The following is a 13,944-nucleotide window of genomic DNA, read 5'->3' as shown; positions in this document are numbered from 1 at the left end:
ATATGTTATTTACTATTTGTTTACCATGTGAACAATGAGCATGTGAAAATTCATGTGTAATTAATTAATCAGAAATTATTTATTCAGTAGCATTCATCACCTAGAAGATTCTAGATTCTAGGTGCTTCTGTGTTCCAGGTCACTGACAAATCACTGCAGTTCCTCCAAGTAGCCTCTGTGAATCCACAGGACCTTGCAGATGAAGGCCCCGCAAGCCTATCAAGTGGATGATGCCACATTGTAATTGTGTAGTCTTGCAGCGGAGAGCAAGTTAAAGAGCATCCTGGACTTTACTAACACATCTGTTTTTAAAACACTGACAAATCAGCATTTGATAGGGAAAGGGGGAAGTGGTGAAGAAAACTATCTGTTGGGGCGCCTGGGTGGCTCAGTCGGTTAGGCATCTGCCTTTGGCTCAGGTCATGATCCCAGGGTCTTGGGATCAAGCCCCACATCTGGCTCCCTGCTCAGTGGGGAGCCTGCTTCTCCGTCTCCCTCTCCTTCCCATGGTGCTCATCCTCTCTTTAAAATAAATAAATAAAATCTTTAAAAAAACCCTGTCAACTAAAAAAAAAAAGTTTGGCAGCATATTGGGGGAAATGGAGAGTTCAGAACATTGTTAAAGAAAGTGCCTTTTTTTTCTGAAGCATAAAATTGGTGTTCAAACTAGGGATAAGGAGTGGGAGGGGAACCAGGGACGCAGCTAAAATGAGCATGGGTCAAGAAGTCTTGAGTACATGACTCATTGATAATAAATCTCTGGTCAGTAAACATGTAATGAAAAGGCACTCATTTGGAGGAAAGTTGATGGCAAACTTCATAATGGAGACATTGAATTCATTCCACATGGACACACTGCCCAGTTTTAGCATCACCAAAATAACTGGTACAACCAGTTACTACACACCTGATGATGCAGTACAGCCCACATCATCCGTGAAGTAATCTTGTCTACAAAAAGCAATCTGAATCTAATAGGTTTTTTAGACCTGAAGTTCTGTTCTAGGAAATACAAAGGAGAGAAGAAATAGTTGGCTTAATGAGGAAGCAACCAGCCAAGTTCAGAACATGTGACATTCTGAGAATATGACTCAGCTTCTCTAACAAACCAATGACACAAATAAAGGGAGGGAGAGAGGGGTGTGGTTATAAGATGGAAAACGCCCAAAATATTAATGAAATGCTGTGTGTGGACCTTATGTGGAATGTGATAAAAAGATAAGCCAACTGTAAAAAGACAGTTTTGAGATAATTAGGGAAATTCAAATATTGTTTGGTTTTAAATGCAGTTAAAGAAATTATTGTTAATGTTGTTATCTATGATAATGGCAAGGTAGGTATGTGTCTTTTTAAAAAATAGAGGGGGAGACCTTGTTAGTTAGAAATACATACTAAAGTGTTAGATATAAAATAACACAATGTCTGGCTGGGGTTTGCTTTAACATATTGCAGCAAGAATAAAAAACGGGGGTGGAGAGAATGAAGCATAAACAACAGAATGTTGACAATGGCTGAAGTAAGGTACATGTAGGTTTATTATACTAGACTCTCTATCTTTGACTATATGAAAATTTCCATAATAAAAACTATAAAAGAGGTACCTGGGTGGCTCAGCGGGTTAAGATTCTGACTCTTGATTTTGGCTCAGGTCATGATCTCAGGGTCGTGGGACTGAGCCCCGTGGGCTCCATGCTGGGCATGGAGGCTGCTTGGGATTCACTCTCTCCTTAGGCCCTTGCCTCCCAGCCCATCCCATTGTATATATATACATACATATGTACATATGTGTATATATATACACACACACAAAATATTCCATTGTGTGTGTGTGTATATATATACACACACACATCATCTTTATTCATCTGTGGATGGATATCTGGGCTCTTTCCACATTTGGGGTATTATGGACATTGCCGCTATAAACATGGGGGTGCAGGTGCCCCTTCGGATCACAATGTTTGTATCCTTTGGGTAAATACCTGGTAGTGCAATTGCTGGGTCGTCATAGGGTAGTTCTATTTTTAACTTCTTGAGTACCCTCCATACTGTTTTTCAGAGTGGCTGTACCAGCTTGTGTTCCTACCAAGAGCGTAAGAGGGTTTCCCTTTCTTTGCATCCTCACCAAAATTCATTGTTTCCTGACTCGGTAATTTTAGCCATTCTGACTGATATGAGGTGGTATCTCATTGTGGTTTTGATTTGTATTTCGCTGATGACAAGTGATATTGAACATTTTTTCATGTGTCTGTTGGCCATGTGGATGTGTTCTTTGAAGAAATATGTGTTCATGTCTTCTGTTCTTGTCTCTTTCTTGACTGGATTTTTCTGGAGAGGTGTTGACTTTGATAAGTTCTTTACGGATATTGGGTAGTAGCCGTTTGTCTGATAAAACATTTGCAAATATCTTCTCCCATTTTGTAGGTTGTCTTTTGGTTTTGCTGACTGTTTCCTTTGCTGTGCAAAAACTTTCTATCCTGATGAAGTCCCAATAGCTCATTTTTACTTTTTTTTTCTTCCTTGCCCTTGGAGAAATGTCTAGCAAAAAATTGCTACAGCTCAAGTCAAAGAGGTTGCTTCCTATGTTCTCCTCTAGGATTTTGTTGGATTCCCATCTCACATTTAAGGTCTTTCAACCATTTGAGTTAAAAAAAAAAAAAAAAAATTAAGGACGCCTGGGTGGCTCAATGGGTTAAGCCGCTGCCTTCAGCTCAGGTCATGATCTCAGGGTCCTGGGATCGAGTCCCGCATCGGGCTCTCTGCTCAGCAGGGAGCCTGCTTCCCCCTCTCTCTCTCTCTGCCTCTCCAACTACCTGTGATTTCTCTCTGTCAAATAAATAAATAAAATCTTTAAAAAAAAATTAAAAGAATAAAAATAAATAAATAAAAACCAGTGTTTAATTATACTTGTGATACACGAGTACATTCTCCCTCCAAAAATCTGAAACACTACTACTGGCAAAGCAAAAATTTAATATTTATCCTGGGGTTATAAAGTAATTCTTCCTGAATAGATCTCCACAAGTAACAGAAAGTAATTAAATCAAATGAGCTTACTTTCTGCAGCCATGGATGGGGAAGTGTTGAGGATGAATCCTCTGGAATTGACCCAATTTTCTGTTTATTTCCGTGGCGTAGCCTGGCCATGTGTTGCATGAGTTAACAACTTACGTCTGGGGCTCACTAAAAGGAATTTCAGGGGTCATGTAGTTTATCGCCCATCTGGAAGCAAAACCAGCAAGGATTCCATTTCTCAAGGGATTTGGCATTGGCATACACTTAAAAAAAGACCACGGCGATATTTTCTGTTTTGTTTTTCTAAGATTATTTCTCTTTCTGCAGATTCTATAATCAGAATAGTATCCATTCTACTACTTAAAAAAAAAGTAACATTTTCTGTGTCATGATTCTAAAACATATTTTTAGCTTTGTTTTTGTTATCTTTTCCTGTAGGGCTCGCATTAAAGTATGCCAATGAGAAGAAAAACAAAATTAAAAGCTGTTCTAAGAAATGAGAGATTAAGATTCTTAGAGGCATTTTTTTTTTCAAGTAGAAGAAAAATTGGGGATTTGAGGTTACTTTCATTACTGCTTTTCAAAAATCACAAATAGCTTTTACTTTTTTCCTCTTTCTTCTTTTTTAAGCAGTTCAGACAGTTTTATTTTAAAATAACCTTCAGTCTAGAAAAAAAGGCAATGTAAAACTTGAGTATGGGAGAAGAATCTGGATAAACGTGTAGGGCACTTTTTCCCTGGGGGTCTGGAAGACTAGGGTTAGCTCCTATATCTGAATTACCAGTGGGTCTTTTTCAAACTGTGTTTGCTGAGTAAGGGCAAGACAGGAATAGAGGGGATTGAAGGTGATAATGTGAGGACAGTGGCCCCTTTCCTACAAAAAGTGGTTTAGGCTGCATTTTGTCAGAAATGTTGAGAGGTTCTCAAATGAGTCAACATTTCTAGATTCTTCCTCCTTCCCTTCTTTTCTCTTTTGGAGAAATTCTGTTAACACCTGAACTCACTTGCTCACTTACTTCTCACTAAAGAGGCTGAAAAAAAGCCAGGTACTTGGCCCTACCCCACTCCCACCAGCAAAATTTGAGAAAATGATTTGGCTTGACCTATCACATGCTCTCATTGGAAATCTGAATGAAGAGCAAATGGTGCATAAAGGCAAGGCATCTCCAGTTGCCGAGGGCAGTGGTGCCATGGCCATCCTCAGCCCTCAGAGCTGGGAAGAGGGAACTAGCTGCAGAGAGGGACCCATGTGCATTTCTGGTCCTGGTTCCCTGGCCTTGCCGGCCAATTTTGAGAGCCAGTCAATGTGCTTCTGGCACATTCTTTTTCTGCTTCAATGATTCAGAGTGGGTTTCTGTTGCTAAGAAAACAATCCTCACTGACACAGGCTCTTTCTGAGATTTGGACCTCAAGATCTTGAAGTGAAAAAAAGCGCAGAAGCATTCATGGGCGGGGCAGGGGGGGTGACCTTTCTAACATCTGACCTGGTCCCTTGCACCAGATTTCTCTCAGGATACTCTGCTGGCCTAAGGACCCCAAGAGGTACTTAGGGAATGATGTCATCACCAACTCTCAGAGGGAACAGAGTCGAAGAGGCATAATTTTATAATGCCACTCTTTCCAACCCTTTCAACATTGGTAGAATACTTACTCTTTCTCGGAGAGTGATAGCTCTGGTAAAGGGACCCTGTCTGGAGGTTCAGTCTTGGGGTTTACTTAACTAAGCCTCGTCGAAGACAAACTTACCTGTTGGTGATCATTACCTTTTCCTAACCCCTTCCTACCCACCCGTTGAATTCACTCACGGGAGGTGAAAAGTAGCAACCAGACCTGAGGACGGCTATTACCTGCTAAGGCATTCGGAGATGGAGCCTCTGAAAATGAGAATAGAATTTATCAAGCAGTGTGTGTTCAATGATTCAGAAAGATCCATATGTGCTTTTGTTTCAGCTACTCTAATGAGAATGTGTCAACTTCAGTTATATTCTTCTATTATCAGCCTCGCTCCTGACTAAAGCAGACTGGCTGCTTTCCAGAGGCATGTTCTCACTGCAAGGATATGCTAGCTTTGCACAGAGGCTTTCTTCATCATAGAGGATCTTCAGGTTAGGACTGAGCCCCCTCCGATTGTCAAAAATCAGTATTTTATTTCTAGAAGGAGTGTGATAACACTCCAGCATCATTATCCACCACCAATTTTTGGAAAGGGAAGAAAAAAGTCTAAGGCAGTATCTTCAAGAGTGAGGGATGCTGAAGGGTGTGGGATGGGCTGAAGCCAGAGGCCGAGACAAAACAAGATGTCACATTGTTTAACAGACCAAAGGAAAATGACATTTCTTCCAGTTCTCTGATGAAATGAAGGACAAGTCTTCCGGTTTGGACACAATCGGTGTCCCAAGGGGACAGAATATTTTACGGTTATAGGAATGTGTTGTCCAACAGTAGATGTTGAGATACATGAACGGCCAAGGATTAGTATAAATGTTCTACTGAGGGAAAATGATCCTCACCCTAATTCAGCAAAAACCCAGATGCTTTTGTATCAAAAGAGAAAACCCTGAGGATAAAAATGGGAATTTAGTGTGAAGCAAATAATCTTTTTTTTTTTTTTTCTTCCAACTCAATAGCCCATCTGCCTTAAGGGTGAAAAACACATAAGAGTCGCCATGGCAGCAGGAATTAAAGCAGGGGTTTGTCCTTAAATAGCTCAATGTGCTCTACATGGGGGCAGTCTAATGCCTTATTTGCGGTGATGGTCATTTAAGGGTGGGCTGTGTAGAAGGTGGAAGGAGAGGAACCAGGAAGAGCTCTTCAGAATCTATTTTTATGCCCTCTCTTGAGGCGCCTGAAACCAAGATGCTTCACCTGATTGGGTCGACATTTTCATGCTGACTCCTTCCCAGGCAGTTTGCAATAGACAATCTGCAATCCGATGATACATCTTCACGAATTTGCTTGGTTTTACTGTTTGGTGGCTATCTCTTTACAAAAAACCAGTCCCGGGAAACTTCAGTAACAACTGCTAGCCCTTATGAGGACAACACAGTAGAGAGCAAAAATCTGAGTCCTCCTTGGAAACATGGAACCTCACGGATTCTTGGATGGAAAATCCCATCTGTAACTTACTTCTGCCATCCTCCCTTTTGAGTGAGGTCTGTGTGTTCACTGACTAGTTTCTAGTGTTTATGGCTTCATAACGGGCTGACGCCATCTTGAGATTGTTGGCAGGTTTAGCAAATTACTAGAATTTTGACAGCATTCGGTCATTCACCTTTTGATGTTCTAACAGTAATAATAGTCCTATTTACTGAGTGTCTGCTATGTGTCAATCACTGTGCTAGGTGCTTTATGTACATTACCTTCAATTTGTATAACAAGTCTGCTCTCGTTTTAAGGATGACGGAACTACAGCATGGAGATTAGCTAAGTAATTTTTTCCACACTTGTTTTCTCCTTTGCAATGATGTTGGTTTGGTTTTATTGCATGAGTTCCGGGGGGCAGGGTGCGGGTTGCTGGCATTGGGGGTTGATTAATGCATGTTCCTGATACTTTGCTTCTTCATGCACATCTCCCTGCCATGTCAGTAACACCTCACTCGATTTTGTAATTGTTTCTGATCCTTTTCAAGTTAAAGCGGCTTACCTCTCTGTTCAGCTGGGTATCAAAGTTGGCTGCTGGCAGTGGATAGGCATTATCAGAAGCTGCAGATCAAAGATGCTTCATCACACAGAGTGTGCTTGGCTCCCAGAGAGCAAGCAACTTGGGCATTCCTTTCCATCACTGTGATGAGACGTTAGTAAGAATTACCTAATTTGCTGTCTATAAATGGGTGTCTTTGACTCAAAGCCCTAGAACTATGCTAATACTGCCTATTATCTGTTTGAAACCTTCTACTGAAATTTCTAGAAGCCTTAAAAATGTACTGCCTTTGAGTATACAAAATTGTCCTTTTTCTAGATGCTGGGTTAGTTAAGCATACACACACATAAATTCGATTTCTTTAATATTTGACCACATGCTGTCAAATAAAAGAATACATATAGGACATGTATGAACCAAGAATTCTTAAGTATGGATACAAAATGAGCATCCTGGGAAAGAACTGTTAAGATTTCTAAATAAGAGTTCCCCAAATGATTATAACATTTCTCAAAATATATTCTTCGGGACACTAGGCCCCAAGTTGTTCTTTAGGAACAGGAAGTTAAGTGGTCATGTCAATCTGGGGTACAGCGCATGCTTTATTTCTCCCTTAGAGAGTCACGATGTACATCAGCAGCTTGTAGAATCTGCAGCCCTCTGCAGTGGGCACTCTGTGCTTTCCTCAAGCCCATTTATTTCCTCCAATGCTTTGGGAAATGCTAGACAGTGAAAATGGAAAGAAAGAGACAATTGTTCTCTTTCCTTTTTTTTTTTTTAAAGATTTTATTTATTTATTTGACAGAGAGAGAGAGATCTCAAGTAGGCAGAGAGGCAGGTGGGAGTGTGCGGGGGGGAGCAGGCTGCCTGCTGAGCAGAGAGCCCAATGCGGGGCTCGATCCCAGGACCCTGGCATCACGACCTGAGCCGAAGGCAGAGGCTTTAACCTGCTGAACCACCCAGACACCCCAAGTTTAAGCTTTTTTAAATGTGGAGTCTTCTACTAGGGGAGATTTTGAGGGTGCCAATCCCTGCAATCAGGTTTCTTGCAGCTTCGAGCCTATGAAAAAATTTTGGGGGTTCTTCAGCAGGGACAGACTTGTACTGAGATGCCCATGGTCAACGCAAGGCCACCTTCCAACAGCCCCGTGTATCATTTAGACCAGCTCCCCACCAGATCCTATCCCCATCCGTTGATGTCATTCTTAGAAACTGGAGAGGAGATCCAGTGTCCACCCTCTCCCCCTACCACGTGCAAGGAAGGGGACAGGGTCTGAGAAAACTGGGTAATCAACGCCCATATGTATTTTTTTTTTTAAAGATTTTATTTATTTATTTGACAGAGAGAGATCACAAGCAGGCAGAGAGGCAGGCAGAGAGAGAGGAGGAAGCAGGCTCCCCACTGAGTAGAGAGCCCGATACGGGGCTCGATCCCAGGACCCTGAGATCATGACCTGAGCCGAAGGCAGCGGCTTAACCCACTGAGCCACCCAGGCGCCCCGCCTATATGTATTTTTAAGAAATTTGGTGCATTAGAGTTTTTTTCAATATGTGTCACATATATATTTTTCTCTTAAATGGAAAAAATAAGACTTTTGAGCATCCTCTGATCAGTCTTAAGGTCAGTTTTCTATGCACTGATCTCTTAAGATCAGTTGAACAAGGATCGAACTCATATTTGTCACAATCTATTGTTTCATATTTGTTTTGAACGTGAATACTGCATTTCATGTCTCCTATGCTTTGCCGCACCCTGTTATATTATTCCTGGGAACTATTCCAGGTAGAGCGTGGCCCTTTCACGCTGGTCCAGCCTCCACCCAAAAAGGCACTGTGTCAGTTTTCATTAGTGCTTTTGCTTCTTTAACAAGCATCCAAATGGAAAAAGTGACAGGGCAGAGTGCAGGAAGTACGGGAAGGCTCTACCGTTCCACAGATCAACAATTTGAACTTTTAAAAGAGATTTCGTGTCTTTTGGCTGTCCTTAGCAGAAGCAGACTGGATCAGGGTTTCATATGTTTGAATTCTTGGGCCATGGCCTCTCGCCAGCTTCCTGGCAGGACCTCAACCAGCTTTCAGTCTTGCCAGCCGGTTTGTGACATGTGACTTCTGAAGAGAGCTTTATGATCTGATAACTACACTGTCCCCTTGTTGAGACAGAATCTGGAAGGACATTCATGGCCCTCATGGAATCTCATTCAGCCTAATGTACTTGGAAATGAATTCGCTTGTCAGAGAACAATTGGCAAAAGCAAGAAAAATGTCGATTAAATTTTGGGTCTAAAAAAAGCTGCTCTTAATCACTTCTTAAAATAGGAGCGCTCCATTTGATCATTGAACCCACAGAAATGTGCAGGCCTGAAATTTGGTCAGCCTTGTTTCAAAGACATGTTTGTAAAATCTGCATCGGCCTTTGCTACTTAAAACAAAACAACAAAAAACAATCACACACATATACACCAATCAACCAGAAAAAAGTAGGTTAGTTCCTAAGCCCATCCCTATATGTCCTCGTATTATTCGGGAATAAAACTAGCTTTCTCTTTAGTGAACATATTTTATTAAGAATTTTTTAGCATCCAGGGATCCCAGCCCAGAGATAGTCAGGACAATGGTTATCATGTCTATGTCTTCAAGTGTCTCAGTCTTCTGAAATAACCACTGAATGCCTCTATCAGTGAGGATCGCAAAGTGTGACCCAAGCCTGAGGGGACCCCTGCTGTCCTGTCCATATGGACAAGTTAATCAGTTCCCTTAAAATGGTGTCTCGCTGGTGTAGAAGGAAGAGAAATCTGCTAGAACTGCAGTGGTTGGAACTTGGGGTCACCAGGCAAACAGATAGAGATAGATACATAGATACAGGACAGTGCATGAAAGTCGCAAGTTGTGTTTTTTGGGGAATAGACTCTAACATGAAGAGTAATTTATCAGCTTATCAGTGCATTTGGAATCAGTCTCTCTGGAAGAGAAGGGATAGCAGCGAGATTGGGCAAATGGAGAAGCTGGTTTGCGAAGCTTTGATGCTGGGGTGGTCCTTCAGTATGGAGCCAGCTGGAGCCAGGGCACTGTCCCTTCACACTCTGCTGGTGGGTCATTGGACTGATCTGCCCTCAAGGGCAGGGTGACACAGTTCCCAAAGGGCCCTGACAGCTGAGGGGCTTCTGCCAGCAGAAGGCCTAGTCCTTCATCCTAGAGGGAGTGTCCACTACAAAACTCTGCAGTTTTCTCTCTTAACACAGCTGTAACTCAGTTAATGACCCCAGAGAATCAGAGCTCCATTAGGACAGAAAGTTTTATTTTAAAGAACTGCTCACGACTCAGGAGAAGCGTGGCAGCCAGGGGCCATGGTCCAGTTTTCTACAAGTTGGGGAAAAGCTCTGCCATAATCACAGCTTCTCTGCAGGGTAGGAAAGCAGTTTCAGTTGTGAAGAGTTTGGTTAATGATGTCCTGACCTTGACTTAGCACTCTTTCTTTGCTCCCTACACCTTTGCTCCCCTACACCTCCGCCATGACGCTGTCTCTTCTCTTCACTTTCTCCCTTTGCCCCACAGACCCCTTAAGGTACACTTTTTTTTTGCATATTTAAAACTATTTTATTTTTAATAATTATTTTATATATGCCCATTCCTTTGATATCTTTTATATTATATTTCAACCTTGGTAATGCAATTCTGACAATGAAGAATGGGTTGAACATTTTCTTTTGTTATTATGAAAAACAGCAGGTGTAGAATTGAAATGCAAACCGATGACCAGGGTTTGAACCTGGCCCCGCCACTCATCTGCTGGGCCAGTTGGGCAAGTTGTTCACTCTGTGCCTCAGTTTCTTCATCTGTAAGACAGAGAGAACAATAGCACTTTTCAGAAATTATAGTAGGGTTTTCACAAAACAGGTTGCTATGAGAATTAAATGAGTTATTTGTGAACGTTTGTACTAAAAAGTGAATTAAAATACTCCATGCATGCTATCTACATTTCTTTATCTGAAAGGGGTCAGGTTTTGGAAGTGGGAGGAAGGAATTAACATTGCTAAGCACCTGGGGTGCCTGGGTGGTGCAGTCCGTTAAGCTTAAGCATCCGACCCTTGGTTTCCATTCAGGTCATGATCTCTGGGTCCTGGGATCAAGCTCCACGTGGGGCTCCATGCTCAGCAAGGACCCTGCTTCTCCCTTGGCCTCTGCTTCTCCCCCGGCTCATGCACACACACACACACACACACACACACACACACACACACACTCACACTCACTCTCTCTCTCTCTTTCTTTCTGAAATCAATCTTAAAACAAACATTATTAAGCACCTACTATATGCCAGAAACCATTAAGGCACACAGATTAGGCTCTACTTAATCCTTATGATAGTCCTGTCCTCATATATTATCCCCTTTTACAGACGAAGAAATTGTGATTTTCAGAGTTTAAATTGCCCACCATCATAGAGCTTCTGGGTGGTGAGCTGGAATTCAACCCCCAGAGGACCTGGCATCAAAAGCTTGCTTTGTTCCCTTTTGTGATCCTTCCCATTCCATTCTTGCTCCATGTTTATGATGCCCCCTCACAGTGGCTTTCCGTTTTGCCGTGAACAAAAATTGATGTACTCAGAAGTGATACAAACCAGAACTTCTAACTCCCATGAGAATTTCCCCTAAAACTGTTAGTTTCATTTTGTTTCTGCTGCAACAAGAGTAATGGCATGAAAAATAGGACTTGACAACATCATTTATATTATAATTTTTCCCATATTATGAACTTTCCCCCTAAAACAATGCCCTTTATGGCAAAAAGATTAGCTTACTTTTGCCCTATTATCAATTGCAAAAATTACACTTTAGTTTTGGGGGTTTATTGGTAGTCAGTGAATTCATGAGCAAACATTTCTACAAAGAATCAAACTCAAAAGTAAGAAGATTAATTCATAATAAGTCAAATTTTGATGCTAAAATAGTTTGATCTGAGATTACCATTGACTACAAATTGCCATCTGTGCTTACTCGTTAAAGATGTCAAGTGTAATTAATTTAGTGGACCCCCATTTGACAACCTCTGTTAACGGGATCTGCAGAATACATACTGTATGTTAATTTTCAAATTGAACCTGCCAAGGGGTTGTTGGCTTTATGAAAGTAACTGCTTTCCTCTTTGGACCAAACTTCGAAAATCCCATAAGGGGAAAAGAAATGATCATTTATTAAAGACATACTGTATGCCAAGCACTCTGCTAAGTACTCTTACCCACATTAACCTTATTCATCCTCCATGCATTCCTATAACGTGTAGCTATTAGCTCCTTTAGTGAAAAAAAAGGCCCAGAAAGCTTTTTTCCACACCCTATGAGACATGAGAACTCTTACTCTAGCCCTTTATATGCAAAACTCATTGTTAACATATATGTTAACATATATGTGCAGACCAGATGTCCCTTTCCATGTTCTGGGGGGGAGTGCAGAGGACAAAGAGAAAGAAGGGGATCAGTTCACTCTATCACTCATGTGTTTCTCAATAACAACCAGTGTTCTACACTCTGAGAATTCCTCAAGGAGCTTGTGTCCTTGCTGGAGGCCTGAAGGGGAGAACCTGGTAGGCTGATCTTGTTCTTGTATGGTTAGGGAGGAACGCCATCTTGGGTGGAGGAAACAGGGAGTGGGAAGGAGAAGGGATTCTGGTCAGCTGCTGCTTGTGAAGAGTATCAGAAACAAGACATTGATGCAAGTCATAATAGTGAAGGGAAAGATTTGACCCAGGAAATTGGCCCTGAAACTCTGTATCTCTTCCCCCAAACTTAGGGGGAAAGATATCTCTGCATCTCTTCCCCCAAACCTAGGGAATTGAGGCATTGCCTCACTGCCTCATTTCCTGTCAGTCTCATCATTAGTCCTGCCCACTCAAGCCCCTACACTAGCCTGCAGAGGCCTCCCTAAGTGTTCTGGGTTGGAGAAGTTCTCCCCATGGGCTGACCTCAGACAGAAGAAGGGACAGATGAAGAGGATGTTCACAGTTCACCTCAGCATGGGAATAAAATGCATTTCTGACACCTCAGCTTGAAACACAACTAATTTCCCATGATATAACTGTAAGAAATGGTACATAGACTCTTAAATTTTACTGGAGCTAAACTTCAGCAACAGTTTGTGAAAAATAGGTTGTTTGGTTGGCTGATTGGTTGTTTTTTAATAAACTGTCTTGAGGACCTAATAACCATGAACAACAAATTTCTCTAAAGAACAGTATCTACCCAATTTCCTAAAAATTTATTTTTTACAACATTCTTAGCAAAATATCGTAAGATGGGGTTAGCTTAAAGTTAAAGAGCTATGGAAATCACAAGAATCTAAATTTCCACAACTAGGAATTGAACAAATGACAGATGAGATTAGAAATGGCTCACGAGGGGCGCCTGGGTGGCTCAATGGGATAAGCCTCTGCCTTCGCCTCAGGTCATGATCCCAGGGTCCTGGGATGGAGCCCTACATTAGGCTCCCTGCTCAGTGTGGGGGGGGTCTGCTTCTCCCTCTCTCTCTGCCTGCCTCTCTGCCTACTTGTGATCTCTGTCTGTCAAATAAATAAACAAAATCTTAAAAAAAAAAAAAAAAAAGAAGAAATGGCTCATGAAAGGAGCTACTAAAATTGACCAAAATGGAGGGGGAAAAGTCTTGCTTTACTTTGAAACAATTAAGTCATTCACAAAATACATTAATGCTCAACTTCACTACATTGTTTTCTAGACTTTATCTCAGATAACATGCATTCACCACAGGATAAAATGCACATATATGAATTTATTTTACTAATTTCTTTTCTTTTTTCTTTTCTTTCTTTCTTTCTTTCTTTTTTTTTTTTTTTTTTTTTTTTTGAGAGAGAGAGCACACATGTGAATCAGGGAGGAGCAGAGGGAGAGGGAGAGTGCTGAGGCCGACATCTAACATACTGAGCTACCCAGGAGCCCCACTAATTTATTTTCATTTAAAATTTTATATATTTGGACTAGACACAGATATATAAATATGTACCACAATTATTTTTTGAAAAAAATTTATATTGTGCTAAATATTGTGTCCAATTTTTTAATTAATAAAACAGATCAAGCTTCCTGGTTTTTATAGTCTTGCAATATCTCACTGTACTCTAGCTTTTGTTATTTTCAGTATTGTCTGAGCCCTTGCTAAGTGAGGTTTTCTTCTGTATTTTTATTTCTGGACTTCTGTATTTAATATTGGGCCTTTAATTTCTGTATGGTCACAAACTAAAAGAAAAAAAAATCCTTGCTTACGTTCTAGGCAAGGTATGGT

The 13,944-nt window shown here is 41.2% G+C and overlaps 1 long non-coding RNA gene across 2 annotated transcripts in view; it reads right to left on the bottom strand.

Annotated features, from left to right (window-relative positions):
- Positions 1-8,979: 8,979 nt before the first annotated feature.
- LOC131838161 (uncharacterized) overlaps positions 8,980-13,944 on the bottom strand; it is a 77,841-nt gene continuing 72,876 nt past the window's right edge. For both annotated transcript variants that reach the window (XR_009356509.1, XR_009356508.1), the window contains one exon: positions 8,980-10,488. This is a non-coding gene — a long non-coding RNA (uncharacterized LOC131838161). The remainder of the gene's footprint in view (positions 10,489-13,944) is intronic.

The sequence above is a fragment of the Mustela lutreola genome, chromosome 8 (genome assembly GCF_030435805.1).
Source record: "Mustela lutreola isolate mMusLut2 chromosome 8, mMusLut2.pri, whole genome shotgun sequence".
NCBI classification, from domain to species: Eukaryota; Metazoa; Chordata; class Mammalia; order Carnivora; family Mustelidae; genus Mustela; species Mustela lutreola.
The sequence above is the reverse complement of the archived record's forward strand: the minus strand, read 5'-3'. Positions and strand labels throughout refer to the sequence as shown.